General features: G+C 39.4%; 1 long non-coding RNA gene and 1 other non-coding gene across 2 annotated transcripts in view; one reads left to right on the top strand and one right to left on the bottom strand.

Moving 5' to 3' along the window:
• The window catches only part of LOC134473797 (uncharacterized), a 66,113-nt gene that overhangs the window by 9,833 nt on the left and 43,673 nt on the right, over positions 1-12,607 (bottom strand). Inside the window, exon 2 of the long non-coding RNA XR_010044223.1 lies at positions 3,738-3,817. This is a non-coding gene — a long non-coding RNA (uncharacterized LOC134473797). The remainder of the gene's footprint in view (positions 1-3,737; positions 3,818-12,607) is intronic.
• Positions 11,169-11,274, top strand: LOC111754576 (small nucleolar RNA U13). Its single transcript, XR_002789249.1, has one exon. It is a non-coding gene; the product is annotated as a small nucleolar RNA U13 (small nucleolar RNA).

The following is a 12,607-nucleotide window of genomic DNA, read 5'->3' as shown; positions in this document are numbered from 1 at the left end:
TCTCAGTTCTGCAGTGCGCTATTTGAGGATATGTACAGGACCACAAGAAATGTTTCAACACATCCTTAGGGACAATATTACAGAATCGACTTCTTTAAAAGAGGAATTATAACCTGGGCAGTGGTGGGTAAGCTACAAGGTGCAGCAAGCTGTATCGCCGAAAGCTCTGAAAGGTTCACCATCGCTGATCTAGGGTCATGGATCTCTATGTTAGGGGTGGGAGTGTCCATGGATTGATTTTCAAGGTGTTCTGTGAAATCCTGAAATTGCATGCACGATTTGGTAGACACAGGTACATGCTTCTGGGAGGAGGGCAGCTAGCTGTTATCCTGTTCTCAAAGCACTATGATACCAGAAGTTAAGAGCTGGTACTTTGAAAGATACCATTTTCTTGTCTTTGTTGTTGGGTTGCATTTCCACTTCAGATTATTCTAGTTTCCTGAGCACAGAATATTTTTTTTAGAAAAATAGGAGTTTTAAAAACAAACAAAAATATATAAAGACCTCTTTTGTCCTTACCATGTCAGTAGAGACACTGTCCAGTGGTGATAATGTTCTCTTTTCCTATCCCTTTTTTTCTCAAAAGATGTACTTTTTCCTCGGTTGGATCTTTTTATTCCATGTCTAATAGTCCTCCTTTACCTTATTTCTTCTTACCTAAACAACCCAACTCCCGTTTTTCACGGGGATGTTCTCTTACAAGGTATACTTGTAAGTATAGCTTAATACAAGTTATAAGTGAGGAATTCCTTTTTAAAAAATAATAAGGGGGGGGAACTATGTAATCTGGATTATGTACCTGGAAATTTCACAATTATGGGTAAGATATTCTAATATATGAAATAATACAGTGAAATGTACAAATTTCTCAAAAACAGCACAGATCAGTCCCAACTTGAGCAGATGATGCTGTTGTGCCTCCACACCATCTGCTGCATCAGTCCATCACTGGTACCCCTGAGTTACTGCCTGCTTTTTGGAAAAAAGCTGACAATATCTAAAGTGTCTGAGTGCTGTAGTTTGGATTTGGAATTTCCCTCAAAAGCCTATGTGTAAAAGGCTTGCTTGGTGCCACTGCACTGTTGAAGGTAGGGTGGAGCCAGCGGTTTTAGGGTTAGGAGGCGTGTTCTGGGGGAAGGGGAGGCCTGGCCTCTTCCTCCTCCACTCTTCTGTTTCCAGGCATAAGACTGACAGCGTTGCTCTGCCTCGTATTCTTAGTACAGATAGAAACGATGGAGCCGAGGAATCATTCCCTTTCCTCCATTTAACTCTAAACAGCACCCACTGGTTATTCCCATTTCCATTATCCTCAGAAAGGTCAAAAATAAATACCATAAGCCTAGGAGATTGCCAGTGCCCTAGCAAGAGCACAGTGCCAAGACAGCTTCAGTGAGGCAGTGGTATCTGGCCTTTCCGTTTGAAAGCCTGAGTTACCGACCTCCTGTTTTCTCTCTGGCTGTTTCTACCTTTCGCCTGCAGGCCATGCCTTTCTGTTGCCCCAGCACCTTTCTTGAGCTGTCACACCTCTGTTGGCATGGTCTGGCCCTGAGCACAACTTCTCATGATATTCAGTATATAATCTTCAGTCTTACTACTGAGGGTATGCTTGGCAATTCTTTTCTTGTTGTACACAAGAACCTGGATTATTCAACTGTAAGACTTCCACCATGACGCACCACTACAGACCAAAGGTAAAGGGACAACAGAATGAAACCCCCAAAATTGTGAGCCAAAATAATCTCTTAGTATATAGAATAACATTTGTCATAAATTAGGTACTCGTTAAATATTTGTCAAATGAATCAATAAATCTTTTACCTCTGCTGAATTTCTATGGTAGGTAAACTTTCTTCCTATTTGAGCCTTCCTATTTCTGAAGTATGTTGAAACCCATTTATTTTCTAAGGGTCATATGAAAGAAATTATTAAATAAGTTTATTATTAAATAAAAGGAAGAATATTAGCTGACTTTGGTCTCCTTAGGAGAAGTGGTAACACACAGAAAAGTACACATATGACTGTTCACTTGAGGCTGAGTCAAATAGGCATAACTGAGATTTGGTCATTCTGAATTGCCAAATCTCCTTAAGACAGAATAATAATAACACATAATAGTGACAAACAGGCACTGTGCCAAGTACATAACATATATGATTTCAATACAGGTGTTATTATCCATTTTACAAATGAAGAAACTGAAATTCCAACCAGACAGTTTACCCAAGATCAGTCACCCAGACAGCAGATAGGAGAGCCAGGGTTTAAACACACATCTTTCCAACTCCTAGAAAAACGCCCTGTATCCATTTGGCACAATGTCGCCTCTAAGAATCAAAGCCTCGACCCAGATGGGCCTGTTCGGATGAGCCAGGGTTTCCAACCCAGCCAAGTCCGTGTGTCAGAGATGGCCAAGGCTTGATGCTCAGGTCATTGTTCACAGGCAACCAACAGCGTTGGCATCAGCCTCTCACCAGGGAGCAGGCAGACCTTCCCCACTGACCAAGTGCTCATCTTAAATACAATCCGTAGGAAGTTCCTAGTCACACGATGTCATTGGAGAGCATTACATTCTATTCGAATGCATGCAAGTCAGAAATATTTTTAATGTTTTTAAAGTTTTTACCATAGAAAATTACAAGCATACTCAAAAGGAGAGAGAAAAGTACATCTATCCTTCACTTTATGAGTTTAATTCATCAAGAAGGAAAATAAGTTTAGATAAATTTTTTTCTGCCTTCTAGAGTTTCATAATGAAGTATCACAGACTGAGTAGATTAAACAACAGGAAAGTGTTTTCTCACAGTTCTGGAGTCTGTAAGTTCAAAATCAAGGTGTTAAAAGGGTTGATTTCTCCTGAGGCTTCTCTCCTTGGCTTGTGGATGACTGGTCTCCTCCTGTCTCCACATGATTTGCCTTTGTCCATAGTTCTGTCCAGTTTTCTCTTATTAGGGCACCAGTCATACTGGCTGTAATTACTTTACTAATTTAATCACCTTTTAAAGAAACCTCTCACATTCAAAAATACTGCAAATTGGAAAATAAATAAGCACCACTTGTACAGAAAATATAACATAATCTAAGGTCATCGTACCACTCACGGGGAAGCAGAGTCCCAATAGGAGTGGTGATGGGGGGGGGGGGGAGTAGTTCTGTCGGAGGGGTCATCTTCTTTTTTACACTATTTTTTCAATTAAAGTGTGAAATTTTGGGGTCATTTTATACTCACACTATGCTTATGAACAAAATCATTTGATAGAAAATTACCTTTGGGGTGAAAAAGAAAGAAGCTAAACATAAACAGAACACACACAAGAAACAGAGTCTTTCTTGATATGCGTTCACAACTAGATGGTTTTGGTTCATCCAATGTGACAAGTGGTTCAAAACTGCTCCAACAGTATTTTCTAACTAGGAAGTATTGTTGAATAAATTGATGCACATGTCTGTGCCTGAAACCATAACGTGGAATAGTGCTTCCTATAGTGCGTTTATTCAGACTGTGCTGAGGTAAAAAGTCGTAATATCAAAAAAAAGTTAGCAGGGGCCAGCGATCTAGCTCTGTGGCGTAAGTGTCAGCCTGCCAAGCGCTAGGTCGTGAGTTCAATCCCTGCTACCAAAAAAAAGTTATCTCCCAAATGTAGTATAAATTTTCAATAGTCTTTGTGGTCAAAAGTCATTATTAAGTGAGCAGATCTCATGCAGTCCACACATGCTTCCATTCAACCTGCTGCAGTTACCAGTTCACGGCCAGTCCTGTCCTCGCCACACCTTTCCCTTTTCCCCTCGGGTATCTGAGTCAAGTCTGGATGCACTGCACCTGTAAATCAGAACTGTTTTTAGAAAGGACAAACTGCTAAGTTTTTAATAGATTACATACAAACTACAGTAGACTGAAATTCTACACATTTTTCCAGTTGTCACGTAAATCTCTTGGTAAAAGAATCTTTCCATACTGCTTCAACTGTGTCATCTATTAGCTATAAAATTTTGGCAAATTATGTAAAGCATAGTTTTTTCAAACTATGTTTGCAAAGACTGTATTCTTTGTTGCGGCAGGTCTTTGCTCTTTTAGCTGTATTCAGCCAGTGTTTTAAAAGAGAGTCCTTTGATGGCAAGTGCTTAACAGGACAGACATAAATTTAGTGCCTCCCCAGCCTCTGCAGCCTGGCTGTGTGGGGCACTGCCTTAGCATCCGGCCAGGACTCTTACAGCTCTGCCTTAACCCTCATGTGCTGCGTACACTGAGTATCTTTTCTCCAATTAGACTTTATTGGTACATTTTAATTATACATAATGATCCCATTCTTCATTGAGAATTTGTACCTGCACATGAGGTAACTTGATTCTTTTTCCCCATTCCCTACCCCATTTATAAAAGCTTTGTTTCATTTTTTCCTTCTTTTCTCATTTTTTCCTGTCTTTCCTTTCCCCCTTCCTCTTTTGGTCCCCTTCCCATTTGAACATTTTCTTCCTATTTCATGATATCTATGATGTATTTTGGTCCTTATTTACCAGTTTCAATTTCTCACACTGGAGAAATAATGCAGAATTTACACATGCGTATCTGATGTATTTCATTTAAGAGTATGGTCTCAAGGCACATCCTTTTACCTAGAAATAGCTTGAGTTTATCCTTCTTTATGGAACACTAGTACTGCAATGCATAAAAAAGCGACATCCTTTTCATTCCCCAGTTCATGGGCATTTGGGTTGTTTCCAAGACTCGGCTATTACAAACTCTGCCTAAACATGGGTGTGCATATGTCGCTGTGATTTGATGCTTTTAATTCTTTCAGGAAGATACCAAGAAGGGGAATAGCTGGGTCAACTGGAACCTCTAGTTTTAGTTTCTTGAGGAATCTCCACACTGATTTCCGCAGTGGTTGTTCCAGGCTACACCCCCCCAACATTGGAGAAGTGTTCCTTTTTCCCTACAGCTCCTCCAGCATCTGTGATTGGTTGATGTTTTGATGACAGCCATTCTGTATGGGGTGAAATGGAATCTCAGCGTTGTTTTAATTTACATCTCTCATCGAATGACCAATGCTGTTGAACATCTTTTCATGTATTTATTTGTCACTTCTGCCCTTCATTTACACTGAATTTAGAGACATCAGTGGGTGACAGCACAGGGTCTTCTCTGGGCTTTCCTAAGCACATGCACTTCTAACCATTTTAAAGAGCACCATCATCATTTATAAAATCTCTCCAGAAGACTTTTTTATGATTAAATTCAAGTATACATTTTAAAAAACATGAACGGATATTATGCTTTTTCATTGCATTAGCAGGACATAAGATGTTTATATAGCAAAGCCTGTTGTAAGAGTTCCCATCAAGCTTTCCATAATCTACCATCTTAAATAACAATGACACTTTTGTTCAAACTAAGAAATTAATATAGGAGCAATACTATTTATGAAATTACAGACTTTAGTGGATTAGTCAGGGTTTTCTAGAGGGGCATAGCATCCTATTCTCACACACACACACAGAGAGAGAGAGAGAGAGAACAGAGAGAGAAAGAGAGAGAGATAAGAGAGATTTACATTCTAAGAACTGGCTCGAATATTTATGAAGTTAAAGAGTCTCAAGATCTGTAATGGGCAAGGTGGAGGGTACAGTGAGATTCTAATGTGGACAGGAGAAGGGTGGACTCCCTGTGCTGTGGGTTAGGAACCATGGCATTCCCCTTCCGTGGGAGAACAAGTCTGCAGGGAGGAGAAGACCAGTGTTCCAGCTCTGAGACAGTCAGGCAGAGAGTAAATTCTCCTTATTCAGCTGTTTATTCTAGTCAGGCCTTCAACATGTTGGTTAAGGTCCATGCACATTAGGGAAGATGATCTGCTACACCAATCTATTAATCCAAATGTTAATCTCATCCAGAAAGACCTTCATAGACACACCCAGAATTGTGTCTAATCAAATATCTGAGTAACTTTTGACCCAGTCCAGGTGACACACAAAATTAACTCTCACACTTGGATCACCACTTTATCCATGAATGTTTCTGCTGTTCCAGGACACAAAACAGGATGCCATATTGCATTTAGAGGTTGCTCCTTTTTATGTGAATATTTCCCCACTAATCCACAGCACAGGGAGTGCCACCCTCCTCCTCTCCACGTTAGAATCTCACTATACTCACAATATAGTTACTAAGGGCTACCAAGTTTCACTTCTCATATGCTCCTGCCACCGGAGAAGAACTACACATGTATCCTGCAGTTCAAATTCAAAATTCCTAGAGAAACATTTTGATAGATTTGACTTGTGATAAATAGATTCCCCTAAATCAATAAGGTCCTCTGCCGAGAGGGATGACTCTCACAATCAAATGTTGCTACTGGGGTTCTACACTTGTGAAGTAGAGCTCTTTGTGCAGAAGAAGAAATCATGGTTAACTGGGCAGTGACCCCAGTTTATGCCTGCCATACTAGTGCCCATCTAGCCCATTTATCTCATTTCAAAAATGAGGAAACTGGTGTCCTAAAGTAAGTTTCCAAAGGTATGGAGTTAGTCTTTTGTGAAAAGCAGTCTAAATCCAAGGTTCTTTGTCTACCAGTCCCGGGCACTTTCCTCTATGACCCTAGCAATACCATGACTTTTGTTTTAATCCCAAGAAACAAAGAATCTGAAATTAAAAATAGCTTCAAGATTTACCTAGCTCTCATAGATGCATCAATTTCCTAGTGCATCCAAGCTAATGCTAGAGAATTAGAGGTCTTTTCCTGTTTATTTCTCCAGTGTTGAAGTATTTAAAAAAAAATCCATACTCAGAAAATTAGGCTGAAAATTAGTTTACTTTGCAAAGAATTGAGAGAGGAGAGGAAAGAGGATATTCACCTATAAGTTTATTAAATAACATAGATTACAACATACAGTGAAACACTATATACCCATAAAAGTGAATGAAGATAGCTGTATCTATTAACAAAAGAAATTTCATATATAGTACTAAGTACAAAATAAACTGAACAGCCAGGCCCATGCCTCTCTCTGTGAGTCGGCACCATTTGCGGACTGTGGAGGGAGAGAATCATGACCTACAGGGACCCCCCCTCCCCGGAAATCATATTTTCATTGTTTTTCCTTTGGGGCTTGGGTTTATTCTCTTTTGTTTATATTTAACTCTGATGGCATGAGCAGCTATTTGAAAGATAGCAAGACACGTTATGGAGGCCATTATGTATTTACTACTGGCTTGTTTTGACCTTTATCGTATTCATTGTTTTGTTTTTATTGTTTTCTATTCTAGTCTGTTCTGTTTGATTTTCAATATGTCCAAAGGTGGTATCTGCAGCTATTTTTGAAGACAACATTGTGGTAACTGATGTTGATTTCAAAAGGTTTGGAAGTCCTGTATCATTTGTTCTGGTTTATTTTGATTGATTCCATTGTTTTATTTTCCTTGGTTTTATCCTCTTTAAAATAAAAAATAATAATAATTTTAAAAACTAAACTGAAGAAAAAGGTGTGAGTTGTATAAACTTATTTATATGAAAGATAGTGAGAAAAGCAATTCTTATCACATTGTCAGTGGTATTCATTGATGGTAATTGGGATTACAGAATATTTTTTCCACTATATTTTTTTGTAAAGTTTGAATTTTTATTAATGAGCAAAAACTTCAAAAATATTATTATGTTAAGTGAAAGAAGCTGAACACAAAAGATCACTGTATGATTTATATCTTGAGGTCCCCCAAAGCCTCACGTGCTTATAGATGGGGGCTTTGGGGAGGTGATTGGATCCTGGATGTGTGACACTCATCACTGGATTAGGCCGCTGATGGGTTGTAGCTAATGTGGTGTTTTAAGTGCAGCCTGGTGGGAGGACGCGGTCATGGCAGCCCTGTTAGCCTGGTGCCTCTGGATCAAGGCGCACAGCCTGGAGTGGAGATAATGTCTAACTCCTTCTTCATGCTGCTCTACCTCTTCCTTGCCACGCCATGAACTCTTGTCTCTGCCATGACATCCGCTGTGCCACTCTGCCTCGGAACTAGCCAACTGTGGACTGAGACCTCTACAAATTGTAAGCCAAATAAACCCTTTCTTCTTTAAACTGTGGGTGCTGGGCATGGTGTCTCAGCAACAAGAAAATAATTAAGACAATCATGTATTGTTTGACTCCATTTATGTGAAATATCCTGAACAGACAAATCCATAGCAAGATTAGTGAATATCAAGGACTAGTGTGAGTGAAAAGATAAGGGTTAAATTCTTTTTTTTTTTTTTTTTTTTTTTTTTTTATCTTTTTGAGACAGGGTCTCGCTATGCAGTTCAGGCTGGCCTTGAGCTCATTTTGTAGCCCAGGCTGGTCTCGAACTTGCAACGATCCTCCTGCTTCAGCCCCCCCCCCCCCAGTGTTGGGATTACAGGCATGAGCCACCACGCCCGGCTCAAGGGGTAAATTCTTAATGAGTATACTTATTAATAATAAAAATGTTTTGGGACTAGTTAGCGATTGATAATGTCATGAATTTACTAAATGCAGTCAAAATGTACACATGAAAATGGTTCTTTTTTTTTTTTTTTGCCTCAGGTAATAAATTCTTTGCCTGGAGTGTAGAAACTTTAATATTCACACATTCTCTACTGTAAGACTTGAAAAATCATTTCTCTGTGCTGTACCAGTTCATTCTACACTTGGTCTCTAAAATACTTTCAGGCTCTAACACTGATTCTGGACACATTCTACAGTGATTCTAGACACATTTATTCTCTCATGATGAACTTACAGTTCAACTAAGATTGCAAAGTTATTTTTCCACAATATATCACACTTATATCAAGAAGATGAAAGAGATAAACCATTATGTTCAAAAATTATAAGTTTATGGACTCATCCAAGCTCAATAATGAAAGGAAAGTAATTAAAGAGTATAGGAGGAAGTCAGAGACAAAAAATAATAACCACAAGTAATATGTTGAATGTCTTCCACTGACCAAACATTATATTACTATCATTATTTTGGGTTTCTGAGACAGTCTTACTATGTAGCATAGGATATACTTAAATTGATTATCCTCCAGCCTGTCTCCTGAGTTCTGGGATTACACACATTTGCTCCATGCCCAGCATGAAATATTTATATATACATATATGTGTATATATATTTATATTTTTTTCTTTTGTACTGGGGATTGAACTTACAACCTCGCATTTGCCAAGCAGGCACTTACGCCACTGAGCTAAACCCTGGCCCTTATTTATATTTTTAAAACAATCCTTAGAAGGGAAAATCCAAAGCTCAGCAAGAGTAATTTGCCCAAGGATCAACGACTAGTAAGCAAGAGTATCTGCACTGAAACTCAGGTCTATCTATATTGCAAAGTCTATGCTCATTCAGTTTGCCCATGCTGTTGAAAAAGGGTTCAAGGAAAATGAACTAGTGTTAGAGAAAAGCAAACACAGAAGCAAATTGGCAGCAAAAGTGGAAAGGAAATAACAAAATCTGGATTTATCCCTCTTTTAAAAGTGGTCTTTCCTGGGCAGATTTCCTTCTGACCCTATGCCTTATGTGTAGCTACAGAAAACTATGTTCATTCACTGTATCTGCTAAAAACAAAATCCATGACTAATCTAAGAGTCTAGTGACTCTTAGAACAGTATTTCTGTGAAAGATATCCAGAAATCATTGCAGACTTTGATTGAATATAAATTCACCTTTCTTTTTTAACAAAGGAAAGGGTTAAAAAGAGAAACAATTACCCTCAAACTAGATACATGGGAGAGAAAAAATAGCAGATAATAAGTGAAATGTGCATAAAATATTTAAACAAAGCAAGTGGATAAGGTATTAAGATAAAGAATGACAGCACTCAGGAGGCTGAGGCAGGAGGATCACTGAAGTTCGAGACCAATCTGGGCTACAAAGTGAGTTCAAGGCCAGCCCAAATTGCATAGCCCCTGTGTCCAAAAGACAAAATAAATAAATAAATAAAGATTGAAAGGTGCTATTGAGTAATTTAAAAACATTGCAACGGTGAAGAAGCAGTATGTTGGGGTGTGTGCCTAGATCTCCAATCTCCCAAACAGGTGCACAGTGAAGGCCAAAGGAATGAGACAAGCAGCATGATCTTTAGGGCTCCAAGAGGACTAAAATCCTCTGCAGAGTTTGTAACTCTGCTAGCCGACCAGCTGACTGACCCTGGGCAGACTGTATTTAATCAGAACAAACCAGGAGTTGAGGGGAAAAGGAGGAAACCTGAGCAGGATCTTGGGAGGGGTTCAAGGACCCCGCAGAGCAACAGAGGATGCTAATTAAGGAAAAGTATCCAGAAGGTCAGCAGGTGGCCTCAGCTGTGGCCTATCACCTTGCCCCTTGAAGTGTCTCCTCATTCTCAGTTCAGCCACGCGTGGGCCACGCCACAGCCCTGCATGTGTATTCAGCTTCAATGGCTCCAACAGCAGTCAAACCAACTGTGATTTTCCCAGCGCATAATACTGTTTCACACACGTTGACAAACAGTCCCTTGGCAGAACTCAGGGAATAGCCAGTGAATAAGCTGGCCAGTAAGTGTGAAGAACATAGTGTTTTAAAGAGAAAAAATAGACGATCAGATGACATTACAATGACACTGAGTTTTAAAACAGGTTAGTAGGACAGTTACAATAATTACATTATGCACTATCTTCATAATCCTTATCCAAAGTACAGGCTATAGACATGATATCTTGTTCAAACAATATTAGCACAAAACTTTCTCTTCAATGAACTAAGAGAAGCTAGCTGTATAACACAGTCTCTCTCTCTCTCTCTCTCTCTCTCTCTCTCTCTCTCACTCTCTCACTCTCTCTCTGTCTTTGGTACCGGAAATCACACTCATGACCTCACGCTTACCAGGCAGCTGTGCTGCTGAGCTAATACACCCCCAGCCCCTGAATAACTTATCTTAACTATCTTACATATATATTTTTTCTTTTTCCCTTTTGAAGAGCATAATTGTGACTAAATAAAATCCAAAGAAAGCCTTAAAAATGGCAGATTTGAGCTAGGCCTGGTGGCATACTCCTGTAATCCCAGCACTCAGGAGGCTGAGGTAGGAGGATCGTCGAAAGTTCGAGACCAGCCTGGGCTACAAAGTGAACCCGAGGCCTACTCAAACTGCATAGGGACGCCCTGTCTCAAAAAAAAAAAAAAAAAAAAAGAATGGCAGATTTGGAGCCTTCAGTTAGTTCATGAATGTTATGATCGGGTGTTCACGCCACGTGCATGAGATGCACCCCCCTCAAACCTTGTTATGACATCGGCACATTACCCATCTGAAGTGAAAAAAATGTAAATTTAAATTTAAAAAAAGAATAGCAGATGTGCGTGATGGTGCATACCTGTAATCCCAGTTACTAGGCAAACTGAGGCATTACCATGAGTTTTAGGCCAATCTGGGCAATTTAGCAAGACCTTATCTCAAAATAAGTTTGATGAGAATGATGATGATGATGATGATGATGGTAACTGTGAATACAGCGGAGCACATGCGGCTGAGGACCTGAATTCAGTCCCCACTAGTGGTGGGGAGATAGCAGATTTGTCCTCCATTCAGAAATTAGAGAGACTAAAAAATTTTCAAATCAAGTTTAAGTCAGGAAATAAAGGCCTAACCAGAGTAAGAGCAAAGAAAACAGCATGCACAGAACCAAAGGACAAGAAAACCATGAGCACACAGGCTTTTCACATCTGAAGGCAGCCCAGTCCAGGCCATGCCCAGTCTAGAGTTTAAACCCCACAGTTACTCAGCAAGCTGGCTGCCTGCAAAACTTTGTTCTCTGAGAGCAGTTGCCATTCAGATTGGAAAATAAGTGAAACCTTTTTCACACGTAATGTGAGCATGCAAGTCAAAAAGCTTTAAAAAATCCACAGGGGTGAGGGTGGGGAGTAGGGTGAAGATTGGTCACTGGCATGAAAAACAAAGTTGCAGGCTATAAAGTAAATACACAAAATTTATAGCTTTAAACTAGCAAATAAATTTGGAATAAAAAATTTTAAGTCCACCTACAATAAGATTTTTGTCCAAGATTCCACATGGTTACAAATTAAAATGGATACTTTCTTCAGTCTAATGTACACTCAGTTTAGTTATCATTGTTGTCATTGTTAGTTATGAGGCAAGAAATAAGGGAAGGAGGAAAGAAAAACATCCACTTGAATTTTCATTTTGGAGTTGTTGAGACAGAGAAAATAAAAATAAATCAAGGGAGAAAGATAAAGATGATTTAAGTGATTGTGGAACTCAGCCTCCCATGTCAGTAGCCTCAGATTTATAAAAATCTGAATCTTTAGCTGGGCGTGTGGCTCATGCTTGTAATCCCAGCACTCGGGAGGCTGAGACAGGAGGATCGTTGCAAGTTTGAGACCAGCCTGGGCTACAAAGTGGGCTCAAGGCCAGCCTCAACTGCAGAGCAAGACCCTGTCTCAAAAAAGACAAAAAAAAAAAATTCTGGATCTTTAGTGCATAAAACATACAGACGAGACTTTGGGAATTGGGAACATTAACTTGTGGAAGTGACTTAGGCCAATTAAAAGATAATTTTCTAGTTCCAAAGGTTGTAATTAAGATCAGATTTCTGTTTCTTCCTACTGAGACTGCTAACTTAAAGAAAT

This window comes from Cavia porcellus, unplaced genomic scaffold, assembly GCF_034190915.1.
Source record: "Cavia porcellus strain 051 isolate PalLab524CR breed Dunkin Hartley unplaced genomic scaffold, mCavPor4.1 scaffold_28, whole genome shotgun sequence".
In the NCBI taxonomy this organism is placed as follows: domain Eukaryota; kingdom Metazoa; phylum Chordata; class Mammalia; order Rodentia; family Caviidae; genus Cavia; species Cavia porcellus.
This window is presented reverse-complemented; position numbering and strand designations above follow the sequence as displayed.